Source organism: Triticum urartu, chromosome 7A, assembly GCF_056163025.1.
Source record: "Triticum urartu cultivar PI428250 chromosome 7A, HENAU_Tu73, whole genome shotgun sequence".
NCBI classification, from domain to species: Eukaryota; Viridiplantae; Streptophyta; class Magnoliopsida; order Poales; family Poaceae; genus Triticum; species Triticum urartu.
The window spans coordinates 285,545,408-285,555,986 of record NC_141879.1 but is presented as its reverse complement, the minus strand read 5'-3'; positions in this window follow the sequence as shown (position 1 = coordinate 285,555,986).

The window sequence follows — 10,579 nt, the reverse complement described above, 5'->3', positions numbered from 1 at the left end:
TTAGGATCTAATTAAATTGTGGGTTTTGGGAAAGTAGATGAGGTAGTACCTATTACCTGTTTTATTATCAAACCCTTGGGAGTTACTTCTACGTTTGCTTATATTGCCATGTGATGTCTACTACACAACCTTATTCTTGTAGACGTTGTTGGGCCTCCAAGTGCAGAGGTTTGTAGGACAGTAGCAAATTTCCCTCAAGTGGATGACCTAAGGTTTATCAATCCGTAGGAGGCATAGGATGAAGATGGTCTCTCTCAAGCAACCCTGCAACCAAGTAACAAAGAGTCTCTTGTGTCCCCAACACACCCAATACAATGGTAAATTGTATAGGTGCACTAGTTTGGCGAAGAGATGGTGATACAAGTGTAATATGGATGGTAGATATAGGTATTTGTAATCTGAAATTATAAAAACAGCAAGGTAACGAATGATAAAAGTGAGCATAAACGGTATTGCAATGCTAGGAAACAAGGTCTAGGGTTCATACTTTCGCTAGTGTAAGTTCCCTCAACAATACTAACATAATTGGATCATAAAACTATCCCTCAACATGCAACAAAGAGTCACTCCAAAGTCACTAATAGCGGAGAACGAACAAAGAGATTATGGTAGGGTACGAAACCACCTCAAAGTTATTCTTTCCAATCAATCCATTGGGCTATTCCTATAAGTGTCACAAACAGCCCTAGAGTTCGTACTAGAATAACAGCTTAAGATACAAATCAACCAAAACCCTAATGTCACCTAGATACTCCAATGTCACCTCAAGTATCCGTGGGCATGATTATACGATATGCATCACACAATCTCAGATTCATCTATTCAACCAACACAAAGGACCTCAAAGAGTGCCCCAAAGTTCTACCGGAGAATCACGACGAAAACGTGTGCCAACCCCTATGCATAGGTTCATGGGCGGAACCCGCAAGTTGGTCACCAAAACATACATCAAGTGAATCATGTGATATCCCATTGTCACCACAGATATCCACGGCAAGACATACATCAAGTGTTCTCAAATCTTTAAAGACTCAATCCGATAAGATAACTTCAAAGGGGAAACTCAATTCATTACAAGAGAATATAGGGGGGAGAAAACATCATAGGATCCAACTATAATAGCAAAGCTCGCGATACATCAAGATCGTATCACCTCAAGAACACGAGAGAGAGAGAGAGAGAGATCAAACACATAGCTACTGGTACATACCCTCAGCCCTGAGGGAGAACTACTCCTTCCTCGTCATGGAGAGCACCGGGATGATGAAGATGGCCACCGGAGAGGGATTGCCCCCTCCGGCAGGGTGCCGGAACGGGTCTAGATTGGCTTTCGGTGGCTACAGAGGCTTCTGGCGGCGGAACTCCCGATCTATTGTGCGTTCTGGAAGTTTTAGGGTATATGGAGTTATATAGGCATAAGAAGCACGTCAGGGGAGCCACGGAGGCCCCACGAGGTAGGGGGGCGCGCCCTAGGGGGGTGGGCGTGCCCCCACCCTCGTGGGCAACTCCTGTATCTTCTGACGTGGGGTCCAAGTCCATCAGGTGTGTTTCCTTCCAAAAATAACTTATCCAGTTGATTTCGTTCCGTTTCGACTCCGTCTGATATTCCTTTTCTTCAAAACACTGAAATAGGCATAAAACAACAAATCTGGGCTGGGCCTCCGGTTAATAGGTTAGTCCCAAAAATAATATAAAAGTGGAAAATAAAGCCCAATATTGGCCAAAACAGTAGATAATATAGCATGGAGCAATCAAAAATTATAGATACGTTGGAGACGTATCACCATGCTATGCTAGTAGACGTGGATTGGGTGAGTGTATCCATGACAGATGCGAGATTGTTAATTATTGGTTTATTTAAGGTGGCAACTTTAATACACATCTAGGTGGATTGAGGCACCTGGGTATTCCAGCGATTGCCTGTTTTTCTTTATGGACCGCCACCCAGGCTCAAAGGGATCATGAGATTATTCATACTAGAAAGTTCCGTGTGCTGCCACAAGCTACTATGGGCTCTAGCATAGTTGATTAAGTCGTGCGAACTCTTACAGTGGTAGACTAGCAGATGTAGGGGAAAGTAGGTGCAACGGTCTACCCGATCGTAAGGTGCTAGCGCTTCTGAAAGACTATGTCTCGGTCATCCGTTTCTCAAACACCATGTAGTGCGAGAATCCCAACGGAGGAGATCGAGTCTTGTGGGGAAAAGTGCGCAAACCTCTGCAGAGTGTATAAACTAATCATGATTAGCCGTGTCCCCGGTTATGGACGTCTTGAGTATCTAGTACTTGGATTATCATGTGAATCTCATCATGTGGCTTTAATTTAATTTTGTTGGGTTTTAATGATGAAGTTTAATTGGGATTGAGAGGGTGTCTACACTCTCAATGTTTAACAACCACCATGATAGTTAAATAAAATTTATTTCTTTTGCAGTAGGGAAAAACTGGCTTTACGCAAAACTGTAACCATAGAGCTTTCCACCAGCCATATAAGCATGTAGTATAGCCTATTTCTGTTCATTACTCTCTATGTGTTTCATTGCCAGCATATTCCATGTGCTGACCCATTTTTGGGCTGCAACATTCATGTTGCAGACTTTTCAGACGACGAGTAAGGTGCCTTTAGGTCGTGGTTCTATACTCAGTGATGCCGTTGGAGTTGATGGACTCACTTATCTTCCAAGCCTTCCGCTGTTATCTTTATTAGATGGCCTTAAGCCATACTATTTGTATAAGTTCTCTTTTGAGACACTCGTTGTAATAAGTGTGTGATTGCTACTCTGTTATAAATCCTTCAAGTACTGTGCGTGTCAGCATTACTGATCCAGGGATGACACTGAAGCACAGAGATCAGACTGTTTGAGGTCTGGTCGCTACAATAAGTGTTCTCCCTGAGTATGCACCGTTGCGACAGTTCTTCATGCTGAGACACCACATGATGATCGGGTGTGATAAGCTCTATGTTCACATACAACATGTGCAAGCCAGTTTTGCACACGCAGAATACTCGAGTTAAACTTGACGAGCCTAGCATATGCAGATATGGCCTCGGAACACTGAGACCGAAAGGTCGAGCGTGAATCATATAGTAGATATGATCAACATAGTGATGTTTACCATTGAAAACTACTCCATCTCACGTGATAATCGTACATGGTTTAGTTGATATGGATCACGTGATCACTTAGAAGATTAGAGAGATGTCTATCTAAGTGGGAGTTCTTAAGTAATATGATTAATTGAACTTTAATTTATCATGAACTTAGTCCTGATAGTATTTGCATATCTATGTTGTAGATCAATTGCTCGCGTATAGCTTCCCTGTTTTATTTATGATATGTTCCTAGAGAAAACTATGTTGAAAGATGATAGTAGCAATGATGCGGATTGGATCCGTGATCTGAGGATTATCCTCATTGCTGCACAGAAGAATTATGTCCTTCCTTGATGCACCGCTAGGTGACAGACCGATTGCAGGAGCAGATGCAGACGTTATGAATGTTTGGCAAGCTCGATATGATGACTGAGGGAGTCCTGGATTAGGAGGTCTCCAGACAGCCGGACTATATCCTTTGGCCGGACTGTTGGACTATGAAGATATAAGATTGAAGACTTTGTCCCGTGTCCGGATGGGACTCTCCTTGGCGTGGAAGGCAAGCTAGGCAGTACGGATATGTAGATCTCCTCCCTTGTAACCGACCTTGTGTAACCCTAGCCCCCTCCGGTGTCTATATAAACCGGAGGGTTTAGTCTGTAGGACAACATACAATCATACCATAGGCTAGCTTCTAGGGTTTAGCCTCTACGATCTCGTGGTAGATCAACTCTTGTAATACTCATATCATCAAGAACAATCAAGCAGGACGTAAGGTATTACCTCCATCAGGAGGGACCGAGCCTGGGTAAAACATCGTGTCCCCTGCTTCCTGTTACCATCCGCCTTAGATGCACAGTTCGGGACCCCCTACCCAAGATCCACCGGTTTTGACACCGACATTGGTGCTTTCATTGAGAGTTTCACTGTGCCGTCATCATAAGCGGGGATGGCTCGTCTCGTTGTCAAGGACAACATAACTTCTGGGGGAGCCCTGGCTGTAGGCCAAACTCTCTGACTAGGCGGCTTCGTCATGACCGCCTGCTCGGCCGTTGCGCCGACGATGACTTCTCGGGTCATCGAAAATAGCCTCCACATCGTCTCAAAATTTGCCGAGCAGATGGATCCAATGGAGCTCTCCTATTTGAACGATCTCTTAGATCGCATCGCCGCTCTGGGAGTCGCTACGGACTACGATCAGATCGGGCTTAAACCCGACCAAAGGGAGATTAACTCTTCGCCGGTCACCCATCAAATAGCGGTGGTGGAGGAGCAACGCGGCGGTTCTCCCTCTATCCCGAGGACGAACTATGTCCGGATTCCCGAGCTCTCCGAGCCGGATACCCACTCACGGGAGGACATCGCCCTAACCCTGAACCTAGAATCAGGTCGCATACCGAACTCGCGGAGCAACATCCCGGAGCCAGAACTTCCAAGATCGGAAACTCCCCTGCCCCGGGATCTCAGATTGGGTCAAGGTCCGGAGTTAAATCCACCCACCCACCCACCCAGATACAAACGATCTTTCCCACATTAGGCAAGCGCCCCAAGAGACAGTACATCACTATTGGGCCAGATTCCTCCTTGTAATGAACAAGGTCAAGGACTGTCGTGAGGAAGACACAATTTCGTTCTTTTGCAACAATTGCACGGACAAGGGGATCCTCAACGCCATAAGTCGCCGTGACATAGCACACTTCACTGACTTGGCGGCCATAGTACGGAAGTACTGTGCGATGGAAAGCGCCTGCAAAACCCAAACACAATTTTGGGACAATCCGGCTCTGACAAAACCCCCAGTTCGAACTAAAAGGGTGCACTCTCATAAGTCGCCCGACTCAACTACAAAGAAGCAAAAACCCACTACAAGGCATGTAACCATATTGGAGGGATGGCTTAACGGGCCCTGCAAAATTCATAGTACAGCGGATACCATATCAATACATAGCCTTAGAGCATGTTGGGTACTCCGGCAGGTGGCCAAGAGCGATGAGGATCTCCTCATCCAAAACACCCCAGAAAACCCTCCCAAGGATAACAATACAGTATTAACAGTCTTCGAGACCTTCGCCTCAAATAATAAGCGTAAGCGAGCACTCCACAGCCTTGCCGAAGTCTGCCATGTTGTAGCAATAAACCCATGGAGCGACACGGCCATTACTTTCAATACCAGTGACGAACCTAAATTCCGAACAGCCCGAGCACCAGCCGCTTTGGTCCTCAGTCCAATCGTGGACGGCTTTCGGCTCACTAAAGTGCTCATGGACGGCGGCAGCGGATTAAACCTCATTTATGAGGAGACTCTTCAAAAATGGAAATAGATAGCAACCGTATTGAGCAAAGCACCATGACCTTCCGAGGAATCATCCCCAGTCGGGAGGCACGTTGCGCTGGGAAAATCACACTCCATGTGGTATTCTGCACTTCGGAGAATTACAGGTCCGAAGAAATCACATTCCAAGTGGCCCCGTTTAGCAGCGGATACCACACCCTTCTAGGGCGGGAGGCATTCACGATTTTTCAAGCCATACCCCATTACGGGTACATGAAGCTCAAAATGCCCGGACCCAATGGAATCATCACTCTAGCTAGTGATCCGGACATAGCACTCCGCACCTTTCGGCGTTCTGGGAACGGGGGTCCCCAGACTTGCCTGCCTACGGCCTGCGACGTGGCTCAAAGGGGGGCCCATCACGGCCCATCTTCACCAACACAAACCCAAGACCCTCGCGAGGGGCCAAGCCTCGCGGGGCGGACGACGTGGAGCTTCCTCAGGCACGGCCTCGTCAGGCTCCCTCACGAGGAGGCGGAGAGATCAAGGCGGGGTACCTCGTGAGGTGCCCGTGACGCAAGCCATGATGACTTAGGGCGCCAGGCGGGTGCCAGCCGCGAGCGTCCTCCTTTCCTCTTTGGTGCAAAGGGGGCAAGCGAGACGCGGAGTACCGAGGCATCAGGCAAAGGTTGCCATTTCGGTGCAACGAGACCAAGATCAGGAGGACTACGAGACGGAGGTCACCGTGGAGCCCAAGACGGCGTCATCACCAGAGCTTTGCGCAGGCGAAGACTACTTTTGTCAGGATAGCTGATACTTGCTGTCCCCCTTCAAATTAGCCCGCCATTGTTGGATCCCTTCCCGCTCGATATTTGGGAAGAGGACCAGGGCCTCTATAAATAGGACCAGCCACCCACATAGCAAGGGGGTTCGGTCGTTCGGTCGGTTGGCTAGAGAGAGAAAGAGAGAGAGAGAAAGGTGACTGAACTCCACTGAGCAGTTCATCGCCCCAGCCAAGAACAGACCCTCGCGAGGCTGTTCTTCCTTGTATTGTTCATCACCATCAGCCCAAGAGGCAATCCACCACACCACACACTGGAGTAGGGTATTACACCACAACGGTGGCCCGAACCAGTATAAACCTTGTGTCTCTTGTGTTGTTCTTTCCTTAGTTTTAGATCCTAGCATGGCGGAGGGGTGCAGGTAGGTAGGAGGCGCAATCTCCGCGCACACCCCAGTGTTCGAACCTCAAGGGTCTGCCGGAACCTGAAATCTGACATTTGGCGCGCCAGGTAGGGGTGCGCCGGAATTCGTCTTCCACCACCCTGTTCTCCTCCGACCATCACGCCCATGACTGACGCTCGTCGGGCCCGCGCCGAGCGCCGGGCCGCACTCGCTTCCCGCTTCGCCCAGACGGCCCCTGTCGGCGGGCATCCACGCCGTTCCCCGTCACCTGCCGACAACGCCGCCACCGGCCCGGCGGGGGACGGGCAGCAAGCGTCGTCCCGGCATCTGTCCATGCGGCAAGGTGGCCGCACCGCATCTCCCTCGCTCACCCCAGCTGGTTCTTCGTCCGGTGCGCTCCGCGCGCCCATGGAGCCCCGCAACCTCTCCCCCACCTATCGCGCTGCACCAACACCCCCGGTCATCGCGGCCCTCTTGGGCGGCTCGCAGGCGCCGCCTACAAGTCACCACGTCAAGCCGTTCATCCGCCGGGTCAGTGCTGCTTCCATGCGGCAGGGGGCTCCCCTGGATCGGGCGGCGCCCGAGACCGGCCTGACCTTCAGCTCGGAGGACCACCCGCCCGCCGACGGGGGCCGTCTGGGCGACGCGGGAAGCGAGTGCGGCCCAGCGCTCGGCGCGGGCCCGACGAGCGTCAGTCATGGGCGTGTTTGTCTCATGTGCATATGGGTAGTGCTTTCTCATTAGACCTCATTCTATTCTAATCTCTCCCCTCTAAACCCATCAGTAGTAGTATTCCACCATGTAAATAGAGTAGTCCAAGCACTTTTGTGATAGTTAGACCGATTGTATGCCCTTGTTTGATTGATTGAGTGAAATTTTTGTGTTTGTCTCATGTGCATATGGGTAGTGCTTTCTCATTAGACCTCATTCTATTCTAATCTCTCCCCTCTAAACCCATCAGATGCCTCCGAGACGTGACAATGGATTTTCCTTCCCACTGGAGTTCACTCAGTTGATCCAGCAGCAGAATGTGTTGATGCAGTTGCTAGTCCAGAATCAGAATTAGTGGAACAACAACAACAACAACAACAACAACCCACCACCACCACCACCACCTATTGATCACTTAACCCGTTTCCTTAGACTGAATCCGCCGGTGTTCTCCAGTAGCACCGAGCCTATAGTAGCAGATGATTGGCTCCGCGAGATTGGAAGGGAGTTAACCACTACAGGATGTACTGACGCTGAGAAGATGCATTTTGCCGCACACCAGTTGGATGGACCAGCAACATCATGGTGGGAGAATTACACTGTCACCTAACCTATAGCTACAGTGACATGGGACCAATTTCAGCAGGCTTTCCATACTGCCCATGTTTCAGCAGGAGCTATGCCATGAAGAAGCGTGAGTTTCACAACTTGCGCCAAGGAGGAAGGACAATTGGCCAATACGTGGATGACTTTAGTAAGTTAGCACGTTATGCCCCGGATGACGTTGCTACGGATGCAGCTAAGCAGGAGAAGTTTCTGGAAGGACTGAATGATGAGTTGAGCATGCAGTTGATGGTAGCAACTTTCAACAACTACCAGGAACTGGTAGATCATGCTCTTATGATTAAAGGGAAGCAGCAACAGATTGAGAACCGCAAGAGGAAGTATGGACAAGGGAAGTACAATTCAGGAGCTCAGCAGAAGCCACGTTTTACCCCAAAATCGGGAGGACATTTTCAGCATACCCATGGAGGAGGAAGTTCGCAAAATCATAATGGCCCCAAGAACGGTAATGGGAATGGGGGAAGCAACGGTCAGAACCGTACCAACCCACATCAACCCCAGCCAAGAGGGACCTGAGCCAAGTCACTTGTTATAAGTGTCAGAAGACCGGGCATTATGCCAATGAATGTCCTGAAACCCAGAATGGAAATGGAAATGGAAGCTCTGGGTAGAAGCTGAACCTTTTCAACGGGGGACAGGTGAACCACATTAACGTGGAGGAGGTTGAAGCAAAGCCCGATGTAGTAATAGGTAAGTTTTTGGTTAAGTCATTTACTGCAATCGTTCTTTTTGATACTGGTGCATCGCATTCATACATATCAAGGGGATTCGCGGATAAGTATAAACTGCCCACCAAGGTTCTTAGAACACCTATGTTAGTTAAGCTCACCAGGAGCGGAGTATATGGCCAGTAAAGGATGTTTTCAAGTGCCATTGAGTATAGGTAGGCATGTGTTTCCCTCGGATTTAATCATTTTGGAATCGAAAGGTTTGGATGTAATTTTGGGTATGGATTGGCTATCGATGTATGGAGGAAACATCAATTGCGCCAGTAAGTCGATTTTGCTTACCACCCCAGAAGGAAGAAGGATCAAGTATGTGTCATGGCATGAGCCAAAGAGGACACAAGTAAATTCCCTATCAGGAGTTGTACAGGAGGAAGTATCGGTGGTAAAGGATTTTCCGGATGTATTTCCAGAAGAATTGACCGGCATGCCACCGGATAGGGACATTGAGTTTTTGATTGAGCTTTTGCCAAGCACAGGACCAATATCTAAGAGACCGTATAGAATGCCTGCAAAAGATTTGGAGGAGATTAAGAAGCAGATTAAGGAGTTACTGGATAAGGGATATATTCACCCAAGTTCGTCACCTTGGGGATCACCAGTACTTCTAGTGGAAAAGAAGGCTGGATCGTTAAGGATGGTTATTGATTATCAAGGATTGAATGAAGTGACGATCAAGAATAAGTACACACTGCCGATGATCAATGATTTGTTTGACCAATTGCAAGGAGCTAAGGTATTTTCCAAGATTGATTTGCGATCAGGATACCACCAGTTGAAGATTCGAGAGCAGGACATACCTAAGATAGCTTTTACCACAAGGTATGGGCTGTATTAGTATACCGTTATGTCATTTGGTATGACTAACGCACCTGCTTATTTTATGAACATGATGAACAAAGTGTTTATGGAGTTTTTGGATAAGTTCATCGTAGTATTCATTGATGACATTCTGGTTTACTCGAAGAATGAAGAAGAACATAAAGAACATTTGCGTTTGGTACTTTGTAAGCTCAGAGAACATCAGTTATACGCCAAGTTCAGCAAATGTGAGTTTTGGTTGAAGGAAGTTGGATTCCTCGAACATGTTATATCCGGAGAAGGAATAGCAGTAGATCCCACCAAAGTTGTCACTGTGACAAATTGGGAAGCTCCAACAACAATTGGAGAGATCCGGAGTTTTCTTGGACTTGCAGGATACTACCGGAGATTCATTGAAAATTTCTCGAAGATTGCAAAACCTATGAAGGAGTTGTTGAAGAAGGATACCAAGTTCAATTGGACTGAGGAATGTGAGGCCAGTTTCCAGGAGTTGAAGAAACGTTTGGTTACCTCGCCAGTGTTGATTCTGCCAGATCAGCGCAAGGATTATGAGGTGTATTGTGACGCTTCACGTCGAGGACTTGGAGCAGTGCTTATGCAAGAGGGAAGAGTTGTTTTGTATGCTTCACGACAGCTTAAGCCCCATGAGTTGAATTATGCTACACATGATTTGGAGTTAGCAGCCGCAGTGCACGCATTGAAGACTTGCAGACATTTTCTCAATGGAAACCATTGTGAGGTGTACACGGATCACAAGAGTTTGAAGTACATCTTCACGCAGAAGGAGTTGAATCTCAGGCAAAGAAGATGGTTGGAGCTCATCAAGGATTATGACATGAGATTGCATTATCACCCCGGAAAGGCTAACGTAGTAGCCGATGCGTTGAGCCGCAAGAGACATGTCAACACACTAATGACTGGAGAGTTACCAAAGGAGTTAGCCGAGGATCTTCGTGAGCTATGTTTGGAGATAGTTTCGAGAGGCTATGTAGCAGCATTGGAGATTCAGTCTACTCTGATGGATAAGATCAGAGAAGCTCAGAAGACCGACAAGGAGATTGCCTCTATTAAAGAGAAAATGAGCAAGGGTAAAGCTAAAGGATTTCGTGAGGATGAACACGATACCTTATGGTTTGAGGACCGCGTT